Below are 19,809 nucleotides of genomic sequence, written 5' to 3'. Positions count from 1 at the left end.
TTGTTGAAATACAGTAATAAATGTAGTTACCTATGGTGGGGGAGACTGGAAAAGGGATGAGGAGGAGCCTCTTCATTTATATGCCTTGTAATGGTTTTTATTTGAGCCATGTTAGTTTATGCCTACTCAGAAATTGAATAAATAATAGTCATAAAAATAAGGTAATAGAAACTAATATGTAAGTGGACAATAGATTATTTCCTGGGGTCTATGTCCTCCTGCAATACTGGTCTAAGTAAGAGATTCAGTTCTAAGATATTAAAATGTGCCACAAAGTGCCCAACACCTAGCATGTGCTAGTCAATGAGACACAACAGCTGTGTGCTGTGTTGACCTGGGTCCTCCTGGGAAGCTATTTACTCCTTGGCATCACACCTGGTTTGACCAGCAGGCAGAACATATTATTTCTGCAGATGAGACTAATGCAACTTTAGTTTGGGAACCCAAAAGACATTGTGTCATCATAAAGCCTTATGAGAGGTGGGGACACACCATTTAGGCATCTACTGTGACCTAGTAGACATTTTCAGAGCTCTCAGACAAAAATCAATGCTTGGGCAAACACAGAACTGAACCAAGATCTTGCTTTGACTTTTTTCTGCCTTGAGAAGACTACATAAGCTCCATGTTAGAAATATTTTTCTTTTTGGTATGTATTTTAGTAGTAAGGATAATTGCTCCTCTTTCCCTCTTCCCTACTTCCACAAACCTTTTCAGCCTCTTCTGGGTTAAATGTATTTTCTGGGTAAGATGTTGGCAAAAAGCAGGGTAATAAATGCCACAGGAAGGGCCAGGTGGATAGTATTCTGACTTGTGTTCCAAATACTTTGTAATGAAAAATAGAACCGGGAGAAATCCCAGCAGATCTTTCTTTTTGTGAAAGAAAAGGTTCGTAGCTTTATGGAATGCCTAGTTTAGGTTCAAGAAACCAGGATTTTAGTTTCCGGTTCTTCAGTAAACAGCTGCATGATTTCTGGGTATTGTTTTAGTGGTTCTTTTGCTCAGTTTCCTTATCTGAAAAATGAATGTGCTAGTACCTTTTCTGCTTTTCTTAAAGGACCATAGAGAGAATATATGTCATAGTGGTTGGGAAGACATTTAAAGATAAGTTTATCAAAGTGCTACAGGTAGAGGTAAGGTTCTATTTTTGCCATAATTTTAAGGGGATTTGTGTTGAGCAGCCATTTGATGGAGACTGGTCATGTCTCAGCTAGAGAGGCCTCTTTCCCAACTGCACTGTGTGACAGTTAGGAAATATCTCTGAACAATGACAACTGGGAGCAGGGAGGGGCTAGGCCTGTCACCATCTGAGGCAGTAACAACAACGGCCAAATGTTCTTTACAAAGTACTTTCTCACCTTTTATACCACATCATCCTCTCAATAGCCCTTTGAGGTAGGAATTAGCACTATCATTCCTGTATTGCAAATAAAGAATCTGAAACTGGGAGCTGAGCTGGAATTTGGGCCTATGCTTCTGCAGCTCAAAAGCATGTGTTCTTCTCACAACACTGTTCTGTCACCTGTATCCTCTACTCTAAACTAATCTCAGCAACTTGTTGCAGACACCACAGAAAGCTGGAGCCTGAACTACTCTGGGACCAGGAATAGAAACAGGGAAAGGAAGAGGGCATGGAAACTTTTTCTACTTGTAACACAGGCTATTAGCACACATGTGCTAGGACAAATGGTAACCATCTGGAACTGAAGCCACAATAGTCATTGCTGAAATTCAGTCTAACAACAATGTACTCAGGTTAGATAGCATTGTATTGCCCCAGTGCCCTAAAATTCTGCCTTTGGGGAGAATGACTTTGGCAAATGGTGATTAAAAGTAGCAGTATATCTGTTGACACACAGAATAAAATGTTAGTTGACATATGGGGCCATGGTACTAGCTGACCTTAAGGTCAACATTTAATGCCTTCAGGCAGATTGTGTCCTAATCTTATAATACATGGCATCATTAATAATCTGGCCATGCAGGATTATGCGAACAAAAGGGACACCCACAAAAGGAATCAACTCAGTTCCACAAATCAGGTGTCCCTAATGAAGAACCAGATAACCAGTTCCAGCTGGTGGTGGTTAGAACTAGATTGAGGATAGACAAACTACAGTCCTTGGGCAAAATCTGTCCTCTGGCTTATTTTTGTAAATAAAGTTTCATTGGAACACAGCCATACTTATTCGTCATACATTGTTTGCTTTTATGCTACAATGGCAATGTTGAGTGATTCTGACAGAGGCTATATGGTCTGCGAAGCTGAAAATATTTTTGATTTAATCCTTTACAAAAAAAATTTGCCAAACTTTATTCTGTACAATGAATGTACAGGTGATCTTGAACTTGTGAGCATAGCCAAAAGCCTTGGGCATGTCCTCTGCTGGTGAGACACCAGAAAAGAAAGAGAAGGATAATAGAAATCTCTAGATAACCATATCCAGAGAAATGCTCCAAGAGGCCTGGTTCCAGGGGATAGGGGGCAACAATCCTATGGATTCAAACATCAGGGAGCCCAAACCATGTGCATATAGTATTTCCGTTTTAGTTAGGTCTTAAGAGCCTCAGAGACCCAGCTAACCACTCAGTTGGCTGCCCTCTCTACTAACTTTATAATGCTTGAATAAAACTTGAATAAAAATGACCTTGTTAGCAGGTCATTGTGAGTGATGTCCCTGGAGGCCTTCAGGCCTCTCTTGGATAGTTAAGTGGTTCTCAAAGCCCTGGAGGAACCTCTTGAACCAGGAACCCAAACTAGTAGATCTTGAGGGAACCTCAGAGATCATCTAGGCCAAAAGAATGGAATGGCTTATACAGAGGCTCACTATGAGTTAAGTGATGAAGTCTTCCAAATCCCATTCAGGTGCATCCCATCATGCCCTGCAACCTAACATCAATCCATGGCACACTGTCTCAAATACCCAGTGGGCCAATGAAGTGTTTATAAGTTCAGTATGACTTATTCTTTATGATCCTGACCTGCTAGTTAGAGATGGCTGTTTGAGGGAAGCCATAAGCCTGCAGTTATTCCTGGAGCTCAGTTTCTTATAAGAGGTTCATTAATCAGTTCTCACACTGCTAATAAAGACATACCGGAGACTGGGTAATTTATAAAGGAAAGGTATTTAATGGACTCATGGTTCCACATGGCTGGGGAGGCCTCACAATCATGGCAGAAGATGAAGGAAGAGCAAAGGGCATCTTACATGGTGTCAGGCAAGAGAACGTGTGCAGGGAAACTACTCTTTATAAACCATAAAATCTTGTGAGACTTATTCAGTACCCATAAGAACGGTATGGGGAAAACTGCCCCAGTGATGCAATTATCTCCACTTGCCCCCGCCCTTGACATGTGGGGGTTATTACAATTAAAGGTGAGATTTGGATGGGGACACAGCCAAACCATATCAAGAGTTAAGGGGATAAGGAGAGTTGTGAGAAAGCCTTTGTGGACAAATGAAAGAAGAATGAAGGAGCTATCTGTGATGATTGGTGTATGGCTCTTTCATGAATGACTAGAACAGTAAACTTGGGTCAGATCCAGTGGTGCAGAAGCCAGGACAAGTAGCCAAGACAAGGGGGAAGAAAAGAAGCACATCCCAAGAATGCTACCAGGGTCTACACCCATGCATAAGAAATCTTCCAGATTAGCATCAGCATCTCAAGTCAGGGTCACTAAGTAGAAATAAGGACAACCCAGGAAAGGGAAGACGTTCCATTATAAATGCTGGGACAGGATTGAAAGGCTAAGGTAATGACAACAATGTGAGGCATGTTGGATTAGAGATTCCACGTGTTAATAACATACCAACTCTCCTATAATAATGATCATAGTGCAGGCTCATAGGATTCCAGAATGCCAGTGTTTTTTTGAAGGAGACACTGTAAAAGTCTGGAAGAAATATGTGTAACATTGGTTTACATAAAGACTACTATTGCTATAAATATGTAGAAAGATAACCAATTGTAAACACAGACTCTCCAGTCAAGGAGTTTCAAGGTAGCTACAGAACTGCCTAGGAGTTGTGAGGGGTAAATGATTGAGTGCCACATTTCGTTCAGTGATAACCTAGGCACCCACAAACAAACACAAGGTCAGGTCAGTAGAAGACCTCAGCTGCATGGTGAACCAAAAGACAAAAAAGCGGATTAAGGAAGACCTTGAGAATAGGGTTTGAAGGTGCCCCACTGAATGTGGAGCTAACCTTAGCTTTCCTCACCATAGGTCAATTTGAAAATCTGGCCACCCCTCTAGATCATGGGTCTTTGAGTAAACGAGAGAGAATTTGTGTTCTCAGAAATAAAATCCTGAATAACTTTTATGTTAAAAATCGGTCTAGCTTGTCTTTGGCGTTTGTTCTAAGGCAGTTGAACAAATTTTATTGCCTGCCTTTGGGCACTGTACTTTGTGATAGATACTAGGTGTATGAAGATTAATCAACAGTCACTTTCCTCTAGGGGTTTCTTGCTTAATAAAGGAAACCAACACATAAACAGACAATTTTAATATAATTTAGTAAGATCCAGAGAGTTAAGGGAGCAGAGGTGAGCTATATGGTTCAGGATAGGATGTTATAGAAGCTTCTGGAAGGAGAGGATACTTGATTCCTCAGTGTGGTCAGTAATGAAACAGTGGGGCAGGAGGAAAACCAGGGACATGGAAACCAAGATAATGGAGAGATTCAAGAAGCAGTGAAAAGACAACAGTGTCAAATACAGCAGATAAGGACAAAAAGGTGCTTTGTTGGATTTGGAAATGAAGAGGTCATTGACGATCTTAAAGATAGCATGTTTCAGTGAAACAAGAGTGGATTCCAAGAGCCAGTAATGAGGACTGAATGGAATTGAGGAAGAAGAAACAGGCAGCATAGACTAACTTCTGAAGGATTGTGACTGGGAAGGGAAAGAGAGTGATGAAGTGATTGACAATGGTCAAAGGAAATTAAAGGGAGGACTGGTGTGTGTGTGTATGTGTGTATGTGTCTGGATTAGAGGGATATTTATCATGTCTATGGTCTGAGGAGAAAGTGAATAGAAAGAATGCAGTGTCAGAAAAAAGAAGTGGGGTGAGTGACAGAGCTGTTAGGGAGTAACTGGCCTTGAACAAAAGGCTAACCTCATTCTCTGAGATCAGAGGTGGGACTGAGGAGGGGTGGGTGCCATGCAGTTAAGCCAGTAGATGAGAAAGGGTGGTGGTGGGTGCAAACCTCCATGGCTTCAAGTTTTATCAATTTGTAGAGGCACTGACATCTTCAGCGAGTCCAGGCTGTGGAGGCTGGGCCGGAGGCCCGAGAAAAGCAACATAGGCCTGAAATGTCCCTGAGAGGAATGAGAACAATGCTAAGCAGGGACCAGCTATGTGAAAGTCAGAGCTTTCCGGGGTCCCCAGGCACTGTGGTGTGGTGATGGCACTGCTTTGCATGTTTCCTTCTCTGTCAGGGTCACCCCATGATGTATAGCTCTGCTGTTTGTGATTATGCACTTGACTTTGCAATCATTGGTTCTGTGTCTCCTTGGGGAAGGAGAGCATCCCTAAGATTTTAGAATAACCGGGAGGCTAGCCAGTAGGGCAGAAGGTGGAGTTGGAGAGATATCCTGACTCCCTACAATCAAGGTTGGGCACCTAATTAATCCTGCCATTCTTCAGAATGGCTTTGCCCTTACTTTACAAAGGTTTGTTCCAGGCCATGTAGCAAGCCAGAGTGAGAGTCCTGCATAGAGTAGAAACCTCTACTACAGCCTTTGTCCCCTACAATGGCTCAGTTGCACCCACTCCTTCCCAGTTTAACAGCCCAGCTGAACTGTCTGCCATATTTCCTGGCCATCCCTGAATGCTGTGAAGCTGTCCATGCATGGTTCAGTTCCACCCTCTTCATGACCTCAGGCTCACAGACATCTTGACTGTTCCCACTGCAAACTCCATTCCTGTCCTAATGCACTTCACTTGAATTCAGTGCAATCACTGTAAGTTTTATTTTTTACCTTCTCTTGACATTTATTATCTACTGCTTTTCATTTCTAGTTTTTCATGATAGTTTATCTTATCCCCCTCTCCACCCAACAAAACAGTGACCCTGAAGGCATGAGGGAATCTTGCACATTTTGTTTTGGCATTCCCCAGCACCAACCCAGAGTTGCTGCTAAATAATTACTGGTTTATTTGGCTGAACTGATGGATAAAGGAGGTATGAAATGTGCTTTGCCTTGGAGTAAGCTGGTTCTTTTCTGATCCCGGGATATCAGAGTTTTGAGAGCAACCTCCCTCTTGGGTAGAGCCAGGGAAAAAGTTACCAATAAACATGACTTTCTTATTGAAAAATGTGTTACTGGTGATTAACAGCTGCTGGTTAGTATTTCCTGATTGTCTGAGACACGGTGCAGGAGGGCATTTGGAGAAGGATGTGGGATGGAAATCTGTACCTCTGTAGCTCTCAGGTCTCCTGCATACCCCTCAGCCACCCACTCCTCCTGAATCTTGTCCTTGCTTCCAGACACTCATTGTTGCAGATTATGAGGGCTGCCAGTCACTTAAGTGGCCCCACAAAGCAGAGAGCATGGTGACCCAGCACACTGTCTGCTTGCACATGAAGTGTCCTGCTACAATGGCAAAAAAAAAGATTTTACTTTTTTCCTTCTGATTTATGGAGCAGGATAAAAGATCATGTAAGTAAGAATTACAGAGATAACTAGTATTCCTTCTTGGGTTTTATTGGAGACTTTTCAAGATTTGTGCTTTGTGAACTTTGGCTTCGTCTGCTGAATTAGTTGCACCTGGTTACAGGGCCAAACCATGGAGATTGGAAGGCTGAACTCTTTAAATGTTGATCTAAAGAAAGCGCTTCCTGGGATTTTCAGTGGTGGAACATTACTGGATGAGTAATGGTCTTGAGCATTCTTGTTTGATGATGTAAGATGTTTAGTCTCAAAACCGGGACAAATCAAAAGGCCATTTCATTGCCTCTTGTGGGTGAGATGTGAATTAAAATCATGGATTTTCTAATTCACTTAAGGCCAGACTATCCTTCATTTTAAGCCTTGATGTGCTTGCATTTATCTTGGTTTCTTAGGTTGTTTCTCACACTACAAAAAAAACAATGTAACACTTGGGCAGTGCGAAAAAGGTTTCAAGGCATTTTTGTTGTAAAATCTAAAATTCTGTTTGTTTGTCCTAGCTCCATTCCAGGCCACATGCCAGGTACCCTTTACATTATACTAGACAGGTCTCTTATGCCAGCCCTTCCAAAATACCACCAAATGCCACCAGTGTTAGAGCACGGGGTCATGTATTTTAAATAATGAGAGGACACCTAAAGGGTAGGAATGGCAATATGCTCACTTTCACCACCCTAAGGGCTCTATCTCCTAACATTGAATTTGTGGATTCCAGAGCAGTGGTTTAGTTCTGTGATGGTTTAGTTCTCACTTAACCTATCCTCTCAGATGCCATCAGATTCTGAGATTCACATTCTCTTTACTTGAGACTAGACCCAACTTCTTGATTCTGCATGGAATCACTTGAGTAGCAACTGCTGGTCTTTCTGTAACCACAGGAACCTCTTTTGGACTATTTTGCAGGCGGGACGGCCTTCATGCCAAAGATCCTGTACTATTATCTTCACAAATATGTTCATACTTATCAGGTCATGTGTCTCATATTTAAATTGCAATATATGGCCATTGAAAGCACAAGACAGCAACAAAGTCACATTTTTTTCAACTCTAATGTACAACAGTGATTCTCAAATGTGAAGACATCTGCAAACCACCTGGGCAAAATGCAGATTCTGGCTCAGTAGGTCTGGGAAAGGGCCTGAGACTGTATTTTTAACAAGCACCCAAGGGGTACCACACATAGATTCAGTCTCCCTGAAGTACGTGTTTAAAACCAGACCCTAAATATGTATTTTAAATTTGGCAGGGCAAAACTATCTGGTAGTATTTGGCTTCTGATCTAGCCTCACAGCTCCTTCTTAACTCTCAGTTCATCCACTTCTGACCCTACAGGACTTGAGTTATTTGGCTTTTAATTTCAGGAGACAGGAACCTTTGGGATCTGCTTATTATTAGTGCTTGATGAATGCTGTTTGTTAGTACTGGACCTGATTATGATAATCCTTTGAATGTTAGGTTCTAAATCTGTCTTTCAAACATAACAACAACTAACTAATTTCTGTCCTGTCTCACCTCCATTCTCTCGGGCCCCCCAAGGCCTTTCATTAGGCCACACCATTTACTTGGTTTTAGATTTAGCTAGTATCTGTACATGTTAAGACCTTCTTCAGCAATTCACCTGCTTCCCAAGTTTGGGCTGTTCCCACTTAATCCAACGTGGAATCATAGCAAGTCAAGAACAAAAGGGACATTGGAAGCCAGAACCCTTGTACATCATTTTGGAGCTTCCTTTGGATTTCTTCAGATGACCTGGAGTGCTCCTGTCTCATGAAGCAGCCTGTTCCATGGTTGTGATGCTCTGATTGAGAGAGATTTCTTTAGTATTTTCAGCCACACGTTACCTCTCTGTAATTTTTGCTGTGGTTTTGCCTTCTAGAATTAACCCCTCTTTTACAATGTGGTTCTTTTATGGTTCTTCAACCCATTAAAAGCTACTCTTGTGACTCTCTGTTTCTTTTCTCTAGGTACAAGTGTCCCATTTATTCATCTATTTATCGTATATCGAAATTTCCTGACCTCTTACTCTCCTGGTCACTAGGCTCTGACATGCTCCAGTTTGACAATGTCCTCCTTTCCCTAGTTTCTCTGCTGTGATCTGGCCAAGTCTGGTTCTGAACATCTATGTTGGCAGCCATGCTTTGCTGTTGACTCATATCAAGCCAAGAAATCCCCTGGAGCTTTTTGAAAGGGAGTTGAGTCTCCTCAACTTGTGCTGTTGACTATTTGAATCCAGCACAGATGTTTACACTTATCTTTAAAGATTTTACCTTGTTTCTTTCAACAATTCCTCCCATTTATTTAAGATCTTGAGTCCTGATTCTATCACTTGTTATATAAGGGCTTCCTCCCAGCTTTGCCATCCACACATATGCTAGGTACATCCTTTATAACTTCATCATTGGAGATAAAAATTGACTGAATGCTGGTCCCTATGGCCTTTCACTCAAACTATTTGCCACTTCTAAACTCTCACCCATGATAGTCAACTTGTCAACAGGAGACTCACATTCTACTGTGCCTTTCTGATCCTACCTGTCACCTGCCAGGCCAGCCTCTCATTCTTCTACCACCTGCTTTCCTTATAAAGTGAGAACTAAGGGCCTAGAATTTGGAAGTGAAAGGTCTGGAGACTGAGTATAAACATGCAGTAGGCTCTACAGTGAGGATTAGAAAGGGAAGGGGAAAGAAAAGAAGAGAGAAAGAGAAGGTGGCTGGGAAAGAAAGGGGAAAGAACTCCCATGCAGAGGCGGCTGAGAGGGGACCCTTTGACTTCTTGGCTGTGGTTGAATGTATGTGAGAGGTGAATGAGTATAAATCAGGACATGCTTGCATAACCAGTATGTAGACAAGCATAGCCTCTGACGTGAACAAAGCAAAACTTGATTGTTTGACTCTCTTCAGGGAGGGTAATCTTCCCCAAAATCAAATGCAACCTGAGCAAGTCTTATTTCTACTCATTGTTAGGTAATAGAAAGTCACAGCTGAGTAATTAGAATGTTCCATTCAACATGTGATAAGTCACAACTCCAAGCTTGGCTTGCCATTAAGTCTTCGCTGCCTGGTTCAGGTCTTTTTTAATCTGAAAGGCAGCAGTGAGGAGGTAGAGTAGAGGAGAGGAGAACTTCTTCTCTCTGCCTGTTCACCTCTTCCTCTATTTGTTAGCTGTCATTTTGTTGCAGCCACTAATGAAGCTTGGAGAGCGAGAAGAGGCCAGGAAGCAGATAGCTCTGACTCGGCAGTGACATTGCTCTTTTGGGGCCTCATTTTCAGATGATTAAAGCTGGGACCCTGGTTGTGGGCATGGAAGATGGATGAAGCCAACTTTTTCCCTCCTGAGGTGCACTACTGGCCCTTTCAGAGGTTCCCATGGCCGTAGATCTCTCTCCTATGGTTCTCTTGACCTCTGCCTGATATGTCTCCATAAGGCGTAGTGGCTTGGGACTACTCTTCAGCTAGATATCTGGCAGAACACCTCCAGTCTCTTTATGATGAGATGCCCTTGCACTACTGGTCAGGACTGAAGTCTGCTTCACATCAGCGCTCTCTCTTCTATAGCCACTTCTGACCTGTGAACCATACTCTCACATCTCTTGTCCCAACATACTCTGGGAATCCAGGGTCACCCCAAAGCAGCAGCCTCCACTGACTTGGCTGCCAAAGCATGTAATGGTCCCTCCCTCTCACCTAGATGACCCCAGGCAAGAGGCAAACTCTAACCCACAGTGTGCTTTAGCTTTTGTGGGTGTAAGTGAGTTCCCCTGTGGTTACTAACCATAGCGAATATACTGCAAAGCACCTTGAAGGTCCCTCACTGGTCTTGGGGTTACAGAGTAACACCCCAACCTCTTTTAAAAGCAAGAGAAGAGGGCATTCACTGCAGAGCTATGACTCAGTTCCAGTCTCCTCACATACAAGCCTCTCTTCCCACACTCTGACCATTTCTTGTATTTTCTAAATGGGAGATGGGGTTCAAGAGTTCTCAAGAATAGCCATTTAAGAAAGCAGTTTGATATTACCTCCTAAAGTCAAGCATTCACACATCTAGGTTTATTCCTAAGAGTAACCCTGGCATATTCAGTAGGAGACACATACAGGAATGTTCATAGCAGCTCAGTTCCCAACCTAGGGTTGTCAGATAAAACACAGGATCCCAGTTAAAATTTAATTTCAGACAAACAACAAATCAGGTTGTTTTTTCTGTCTGGTCTAAGTATGTCCCAAAGATTTCATACGCTATAGTTTAAAATTTTCATGTTTTAAGTTCAAATTTAATTCAATGTTCTTCATTTTTATTTGCTAAATCTGGCAACCCTATCCTAAACCAAATGCCTGTCAAAGGGTGAATGGAAGAAAAATTGTGGTATTTACACACACTGGACACATGCGGGAGTCTAAATAAATGAAAAACAACTACACAGAAAAATACAAATGAATTTCAGCAACATGAAATCTGAAAAAATAAGGCTCCAAAATATTACATACGGTATGGTTTTTTGTTGAAATTGGAAACAACTAAAATAAAATATTTCTATATTTTTAAAGGAATCCATCTAGTTGCAATAAAACTACATAAAAAGGAAAGGGAATGATGAATACATATATGATTCAAGATGATGATACATTTTCTCAAATGGGGAGAAAAGGGTATAAATTGATGGCGTGATGAAGTGTAGGCTATTAGCAAGGTTCCAAGATGCTAGCTTTTGTTTTGGGTAGCGGCTTTCCTAGTACTTAAGAGGTGTGCATAGACCAATGATGAGAGTATTTCATTAGCCGATGCTTACAAGTAATCCAATAATCTGCACCTGATATCCAAAAAGAAAATAAAAATTTAAAGAGAAATAAAAAGAAGAAACAACTGAGGTTGGGAGAATTCTATTATAGAAACATACAGTGTTTGTCTAGGCGGGAAGGAAAGCGATATTGGCAAGGAAGATGCCTCCAAGGAGGTAACAGCTGAATTGGCCCTTGAAGTATGAATAGAAATTCACTAGATGGAGAAGGAGGGCAAAACATTCCAGGAACAGCATGTCAGAAAGCAAAGCAGCACAACAGAACCTTGCCTTCTCAGAGAACAGGCTCAGGATGGTCACAGTCAGAAGTAGGTGACAGTGGCAAGTACAGAAGTCAGAGAGGTGGGGAGAAGGATAGGGTGTGGAAGACCTTATGTCCCCTGTCAAGGGGTGTGGAACTTATTATTGGGCCTCAGGGTGGGAAAACAGCAAAAGGATTATGCAGGAGGTTGTTATTGTGGATCCCCAGAACATTATTATACCAAAATGGGAAGTCTCTTGGCTTCACATATGCAAACTATTGATAAAACTGTTGCATATGGTGGAGGGTAGAGAGGGCAATGAGGCAGGTGCTAAAAAATCATAGCCTCATGGGCTTCATGGATGCTGAGTAAAAAATAGGCAAGGGATGGATTATAATTATGGTTCAAAATCATAGATACAGAATGGTTGACAGCTCTGAGAATAAAGATGGTTATCGATTTGGTGGGAAAGTGGGGAGAGCAGGAAAGGTTGGATAATTCTCCAAAGGGCAGTTCCAAGAAAAATTAAAAACCATTAATAAAGAAATATTAGTAGATTCCCTTTATGGCACCTCTGGATTTCTTGTGTATTGTCTGCATCAGCCACTCCTCTTCTCCCAAACCCTTAGAATTTGTTCTCTCAATTCATTCTGTTCCATGTAGCAAAGTGTACTGTGCAACTACTACTGAACGTCAGGTAGAATGTTGGATGCTGGAAACACCAAGAGAGATAAAATACAGTTCATCACCTTATTGGGATTACATCTGAGCAGGAACACAAACCATCAGCAAGTATCTATAATATATTTGAAAAGTACTAGAATAGATATGAGTTACTACACGAATATAGAAGGGAGAGCAATTGGTGCCACCTGCAGTGGGAGTGTCAGAGACAAGGTGGCATTTGAGTTGCATGAGCAAAAGTTCAAGGTTGAGCAAAAGTTGGACAAGCAGATAGGAGAGGCATGCAAAGCAGAGAGAACTGCAAAAGCAAAGGCCTGGAGGTGAGGCTGCCGGGAGGCTGCAGCCAGATTGGGACAGGCTTTCTAGATCTTGCTGAGAAGTTCAAACTTTGTTCTACATGCTGTGGCTCTTAAGCAAGGTGGGGTCAGGAGCAGATCTGGGTCTTTGGAACAAGCCTGCTGGCCATGTGTGGAGGATGGAATGAAGGGGTTTGAGGTTGAGGTCACAGAGAACAGTCAGGAGACAGCTGCAGGACTTGCCATGAGTCACAATGAGCCTATAGAAGGACTGTGGAGGTGGAGAGCCAGTGAGGTCGGGACCAGAAAAGGCCTTGGTTGTGGGGTAGGTTGCTACCCTCCCTGCCATCCACATGGGTGGGCTGTGTGAGATGGACAGCAGCCTGAGAAGAGGCCAGGAGTGGGAGTGGATTTGGGAAGGGCCTCAGTGACAGGAAGGGTGTTTCCACTGTGCAGCTGCCAAAAGAAACCTGTGACTCAGTGGATGGCATGTCTGATACCCAGAAACTTTATAGCCCGAGTTAGCCTGGCTCCTATCTACTTCCGTAAGTCAACACTGCTTCACAGGTGGGATGGCAGCCAATGGGTGGGGTCCATAATGCCTTTTCTCAAATTTAAATAGTGTCTACACCAACCGCAAGCCTATTACAGGGGAGTGCCTTTGTAGGAGGCACATGCCATGGGAAGATTGATGAAGAGCAGGAAAAACATCTTTTTTTAAGGCCTGCAATTCTCACACCCAATTAGAGTGATCTTGCTTGTGTAAGAATTGAGTTGTATCAGTCATTAATAATATCAAGGCAACTGCTGTTTAGAGAGGACCCACTATGTGCTAGAAGCTAGGTGATACACTCTTCCTCACTATCTGATTTATTCTCCACAGTAACCACACAAGGTAGTCATTTCTTGCTCCATTTTACAGGTGGAGAAGTAAGGCTGAGAGAGTCCTAATGGGTTGGTCATCAGACGGAGTTTAGAAATATTGTCCCTATTCCGACTGGTGATGGCCTTGCTTGGCATCTCACCAGTATATAGTTTTCTTTGTTAATGGCCAGGGCACTGATAGCAGTCATGCTATATGTAAAACATTCCCTTCCTCCCACACTGCGAAGTCCTTCTCTACAGCACAATCATTCCAAGAACGAGGTTTAATTGCAAGGTCTTTTTAAAACCTAGCCACCATGGGAATTGCATTCCTGAAAGACTAGGGCTGTGATGGTTTTCAACAATGCCTGGTGTTCTGTTTGCCTCGGCTCATGCTTAACAGTCCAGCAGTTAGAAGATGGAAAATAATTATTCAGTCTAGCCGGGAGATGGGGTGATAAAAGGAAACTTTGGGCTGCTGATTAAATTGTTTATTTATGCACAAGCTTGGCTATGTCTTCAGCATAATGTGCTGTAGGAAGAAGATAGGGATCTGTCCTCATGGAGAGACACTGACAGGGGTGACTGAAATCCCCACCTCTACTCACTCCCACAGCTCCCTCTCTGCAGTGCCCTGCATCTTCGTTTCCTGCTTGGCTCTGGATTTTGAGGACTTTGTGAGGCTGGGATTAGGCAGAGTAACAGAATAGTAGAGCTATTTGTCCAAGCTCTGCATTTTGCAAAAGAGAAAGCTGAGGTGAGAGAGAGGTTGTGATGGTGCTGGGCAGGGCAGAGAACGTCCTGGAGTCTGGGTTCCTTGATTTCTGGTCCTGTGTTCTTTACATTATTGCATGCTCACCCAAGTGTGTGTGCACCACCTTTACAAAACATCTTTTGCCTTTTACCCCTCGTGGTCCTTTTCTGCATTCTTCTCCCTCTGGCTTTTGAAACAAAATCAGCTGTCTTTAATCTCTTTTTTGTGCACTGTTTCTCTTTATTTTCTTCCTCCTTCCCTGCATTAGAGCATGTACAAATTGTACATAATGCATAATTTAAACCCTCAGTTTGCCTATATTTTGAGCGCATGCAAACTCAACTTTCTAGGGAAATACTAGACCAGTAGTCAGCAAACTACGGCCCACAGGCCAAATCTAGCCTGTGCCTGTTTTGGTAAATAAAGTTTTATTGGAACCTGGTCACTCTCATTTATGTATTGACTATGGCTGCTTTCATGTAACAGTGGCAGAGTTGAGTAGTTGCAACAGAGACTGTAGGGCCTACAAAACCTGATATATTTAGTATCTGACCCTTTACAGAAACAGTTTGCCAAGCCCCTGCACTAGAAAAAGATATTGCGACTAAATTCTAATTTAGGGCATTCCTGCCTTCAGAGAGCCCAGGCCTAACTTTTATGCCTGCAGAACAACAAAGACACAAGCTGTGTTTAAATTGAACCATTGAGAGCGTGAGGATTCACCAAGAATATTGTGATTCACTAAGCTAGAATTTTGTTTCTGAACTTTAATTTTTGATACTTTGAATGCTGAGGAGACTCAAATTTAGTTCCCTCTCCCACTTTTAAGTCTTTGATGACTCCTCTTCTGAGTTCCATATCCCAGACCCTCGCATCCAGGCTGGCCCTTCCTGCTGGTCCCGCTCTGCAACTTGAGGACTCCTGGCTCGGAACTGAACCACTTTGCTCCAGTTGAACCATACCTTTGCTCCAGTCATACATCTTGCAGGACAAAAGTTCAGAGGGCAGAATTTCCAGATCATAGTCTCCTATAGGGTTGCCTCAACTCATCTCACAATAAACGATAGTTCTTTCCAAGAAGTGCTATGAATTAAGACATTCCTTCTGGCATTTTCTTTCCTTCCTTTCTTTGCATTTTGCTTATGCTGATGTGGGTTCCTTTAGCTCCATTTAGATTTTGTCGATGCTCTCCTAAGCTCATGGAATTTTGGAGGAGATCATCAAGTCTAGCCCCTTTTCCACCAAGAGGAAGCTGAGGCCCATGGTGTGGTAGTCTTTAAAAGATGCTTTCTTTTCATGCTTCATTTCTTTGGTTGTAAATGAATGTTTTTCTTTTCTTTTTAAGTAATTTAATGTTTTTCCAGTTCCTTTTCTGAATTTACATCTGTCTTTATTGTATACGGTCTTTACTTCTCTTTCCCCTCCAGGTGCCTAAAAGTAGAGTCTGCAAAGGTTATATTTTGTGGAAAGCTCCCCACAGATCATAGTGCTCACATTTATTTGCTCAGAAAAATTCTCCTTAGGTTTTATTAGAGTTTTCTGGAATCACCTAGAAGGTGAATTCCTAGTGAAATGTTTGGGTTCAGATTGTTAATTGAATTGTGGGCAGCCTAAAGGTCTTTCTGCAATCTCCTGGAATTTCTCAGCCTGAATGTTAAAGATGGAGCATGGATCTTTGCCACCTGCAACTACCACTTAACCAGGTGACTGGTGCCAGTCCAGCAGCATGCTGGATCTGAGGTTTACCACCTGGGAAGACAGATGATAATGCTTCTCTCCTCCTGGCCTGGATAAGGGGGGGAAATGGCACAAGGTGCATGTGCTCAGAACATGGAGTTCCTCTTAGGATTAGGGCTAAGATGCTGGAGTCGTTCCAGCCAATGGAGACTCCCAAAGCTGCAATAGTATTACAGCTCTCTTGGCACCTCAGCACACAATGCGGGTAGACCTGGTACAGCATGCTTTCCTAGCTGGTTTTCAGATGAGTGAGAAAATAAGCTGCTCCTCGTATGGTGGATACCCCAAACAGTTTTCTTTAGGCCAACCCCTAGATGTTACAGGCAAGGAAACTGAGGCTTGATGTCAAAGTCACTGTGGTGGCTTTGTACTGTAGTAGCTAAGCTGGAACTGTGTTTCCCAGAATTCCTTTCTTTTTTCTCTCTGGTTGGAGTTGGTCAGAAGAGAAATTTGTGTGTAATTTGTAGGTGGAAGTGAAGCAGCAGTCATGCCTATGCTCTGATTGTCAGGAGAAGGGCTAGTGGGCACTGTTGCAGCTCACAGGTGTCATCACTGATCTGAAGGCTTACTTTGCTGATGTGGGTGACAGCCAGGCCTGCAACCTCTCCAGTCCCATCCAGGCCTCCTCCCTTGGCTTTCTGGGGTCCCAAGGCTGGGCGTGTGTGCAACTATGTTGGTAAAGGGCACTGGCCTAGCCTGCAGGTCACCTGCATCAGTAAAGTTGAAAATGGTGAGAAACTGATGGGGTTTTCGTCTGTCCAGGGTGGGTTCTAGTTTGTCCATGTTCTCCTCGATTTCATGTGCGTGTCTCCTTCCTGACAGCAAACTCTACTGTGTTCAGGCTCAAAGCTAGATGCAGAGCAACAGACCTACATAGACTGCTTAATCAGATTCTACACCTGTGGAAGGTCCAGTCCCTGTCATAAAGCCCTTATTCTAGACCTTCATGGTGGTTTCTGCTTCTCTAACTGAACCTTAACTGATACAGTCACACAGCCTTGCAGTGGAGCCCAGGTCCCCCAGGATTCCAGGAGAACAGGCTTCCTGCTTCCAGTGTCGCCTCTGCTTAGAGGCTCTGTCGGCATGGCACATTGCTGGTGTTGATAAATGCTGGAAAGCAAATGAGGAGGCCCTGGCCAAAGAAATCTTCTGGGTGCTCAGCCACAAACTTGTCATCAAAATGCCTGGGTCACCCCCTCAAGCCCCATCTCACACTGAGCAGGGTAGACACTGCTTGCATTACTCTTTGTGCCAGGGCATTTGAGTATGTAAGTATGATAGAGACCGAATCAATCTTAGATGCCTGAGCCAGAGATTCTGAGCAAAATCAGATGAGTCCAAGATGCAGTTCATTTTCTCCATTGGTTACTCCACTTTCTTGTGGGAAAAGGTGGTGGGGGAGGGTCAGGCAAACTTTCATTCGATCACTCTGTGTATGGTGAGATAGGAGAAGAAAGAGGGTGTTGTCTCTGCAGTAAGCCTGGGGGAGTTGGTGAGGGACACCTTAAGTCACCCTCTCTCTTTCTACGTGTCTCCATCTCCAAGACACACTATGAGGAGCCCTGCTCAGATGACGGTGGCAGGGAATTGTGTGGGAGACCCCATGGTCTTAGGTCCCCAGCACTTCAAAGCAGGGAGAATTCAACATCTCTCAGTCCTCTCACAGCATTCCAAGATTGCTGCTTGAGGTCTGAAGCCTGTCTTGTCTTTACAGCCACCCTCATTGAAATGCAGGTGAGCTAGGGACTCAGAGGGGTGGGGCATTACTCCTAGTTGGTTATTAATTAAACGGGACTATATCCGAGACTAGGTGTTAGTTAATGGAGAACTAAGGAGTCCTGTGAACCCTGTGAGGTGGCTACTGAGATCCCAGCCTGGCAGAGCAGGCTGATGGAGCAGTGAGGGCACCAGCGATAATGTTCTGTGATTCTCTACTGCACTCAGGACCTGCAGAGACACACTCAGCCTCTCCACTTCAGCTCCACTGGCTCCCATGGTGCACTTTGGCTCTACCAGGCATGCTCTTGCCTTAAGACATTTGTGCTCACTGTCCTCTCTACCTGGATCCCTCTTACCCTAGAGAGCCTTCTGACAGGTTTCACTCTCTCATTTCTTCACATCTTTGCTCTAAAGTAACTTCATCTTCAGGAACTTTTCCCTGACCACCCTACTATAAATTGCAACCCTCCCCACTCTTCATGCTAATATAGTCTTACTATAGTGGCCATTGCTGTCTACCTTCCTACGTAACTTACTAATGAGAAGGTAAGTGTCACTGGGGCAGAGATTTGCTTTATATGTGCTCTGGTGTATCCAAGTGGTGGCAACCTAGTGGGCACTCATTGTGGCCTTTGTCTTTCTTCACTCCACAGGACACCATTGGCACTGCATTCCCCATTGAATGATGCCCCCTGGAACACAGCTTTATAGACTTCAATGTGAATAGTGCCCCCTAGAATTGTGCAATTTGGCAGTACAGAGCCTAATATTTGTTGAAAAGAGGCCACAGGCGATCCACTCTCTCTGTTCATCTTCCTGATCCAGTGGCCTCTGAAATCCTTCTGGCGACTTCTAATTGTAAACCTTCTCATACTTGAAACCTTCCCTGTGTCAGGATGAGGAAGCTGGTATGAAGAGTGGGCTGATTCCGTTTGTTTGCAGTTTATTATCAAACTTGGACATCTTATTTCAGAGAGATATAAGAAAGGCACTTGATAAGCTGTCTGCAGCAGTTTCTCCTGAGGGGTCTGCCAAAAACGGCGTGGGATTTCAGGGTCTGGTTTTCTTTGCCTTCTCCAGGTAAGCTTGTTTATAAAGAGGAAACATTTGTGCCGCTCAGCAGATTTGAGAGACCCAGTGGGAATTGCTGTTTATTTGTCTTTTGATCACAAAGCCTGGGGTTTGGCTCCAAGGCTGAAGGTCTCAAGGCCTCTTTATCTCCTCCCCTTGAGACTTTAATCTCTCCTCTGACATTCCTTTGGCCCATGAGGTGGCTGGGGAGTTGAAGGAGGGGGAGTACTTGCAGGTGTACAAAGATTCCCTGGCCTGTCAGAGTATCTGTCCTTAGTCTGACCTCCCACCAGGGACTGTGATTCTTTTTGAGATCGGCTCTGGAGCCTAACCTCCCCCTCCCCTTTGTCCTACAAACAACCAAAAGGAAGAAACGACAAAGCCACCCACCCTCCCCCAACCCCCAGGCAACATTTATTTTGGGGAGCGAATCTTTTGTATTTGAAGCCACATCTTAGTATTTGCCTTTTATGGAATCCAAGAGGGGAAGCGAGGTGAAGGGTCGTGGCATTCAATTCGCTGGTTTTATAGATGATGACACAGCAGTCCTCAGGGCTTCTGGGGCCTGCCCAAATCACGCAGCCTCTCCATAAAGGTGGCTGGGCCAGTCCCCTGGTTGTGTGGCCTCCCCAGGTGGTTTTCAGGGCGCCTCTCAGCTCTGTGTAATGTGAGCTGCCCATGACTAGCCTTAAACCCCTGTGAGCAGAGACAATTTTCTTTGAATCAGCATGCACACCACGCAGCGTTCCCCACAGGGGGACATATTGAGAAAATGAAATTCAAATCACCCCTCTGGTACGCTTTTCACTCCCTTCTCTGATAACACACAGAGAGAAGCCCAATCTGTGGGTGATCAGGTGGGTTTTCACAGGGCCAGCCAGTAAGACCTATGAAGGCCACCCAGGCCCTTCTCCTGTCCCTAGGTGCTTCTGACAGGAGCCACAGAGAGCAGCCTAAGGCTGGGGACACAGACA

The 19,809-nt window shown here is 43.7% G+C and overlaps 1 long non-coding RNA gene across 3 annotated transcripts in view; it reads left to right on the top strand.

Moving 5' to 3' along the window:
• LOC108583810 overlaps window positions 1–19,809 on the top strand; it is a 226,508-nt gene that overhangs the window by 142,999 nt on the left and 63,700 nt on the right. The gene's annotated exons all lie outside the window — the stretch shown is intronic.

Source organism: Papio anubis, chromosome X, assembly GCF_008728515.1.
Source record: "Papio anubis isolate 15944 chromosome X, Panubis1.0, whole genome shotgun sequence".
NCBI classification, from domain to species: domain Eukaryota; kingdom Metazoa; phylum Chordata; class Mammalia; order Primates; family Cercopithecidae; genus Papio; species Papio anubis.
This window is presented reverse-complemented; position numbering and strand designations above follow the sequence as displayed.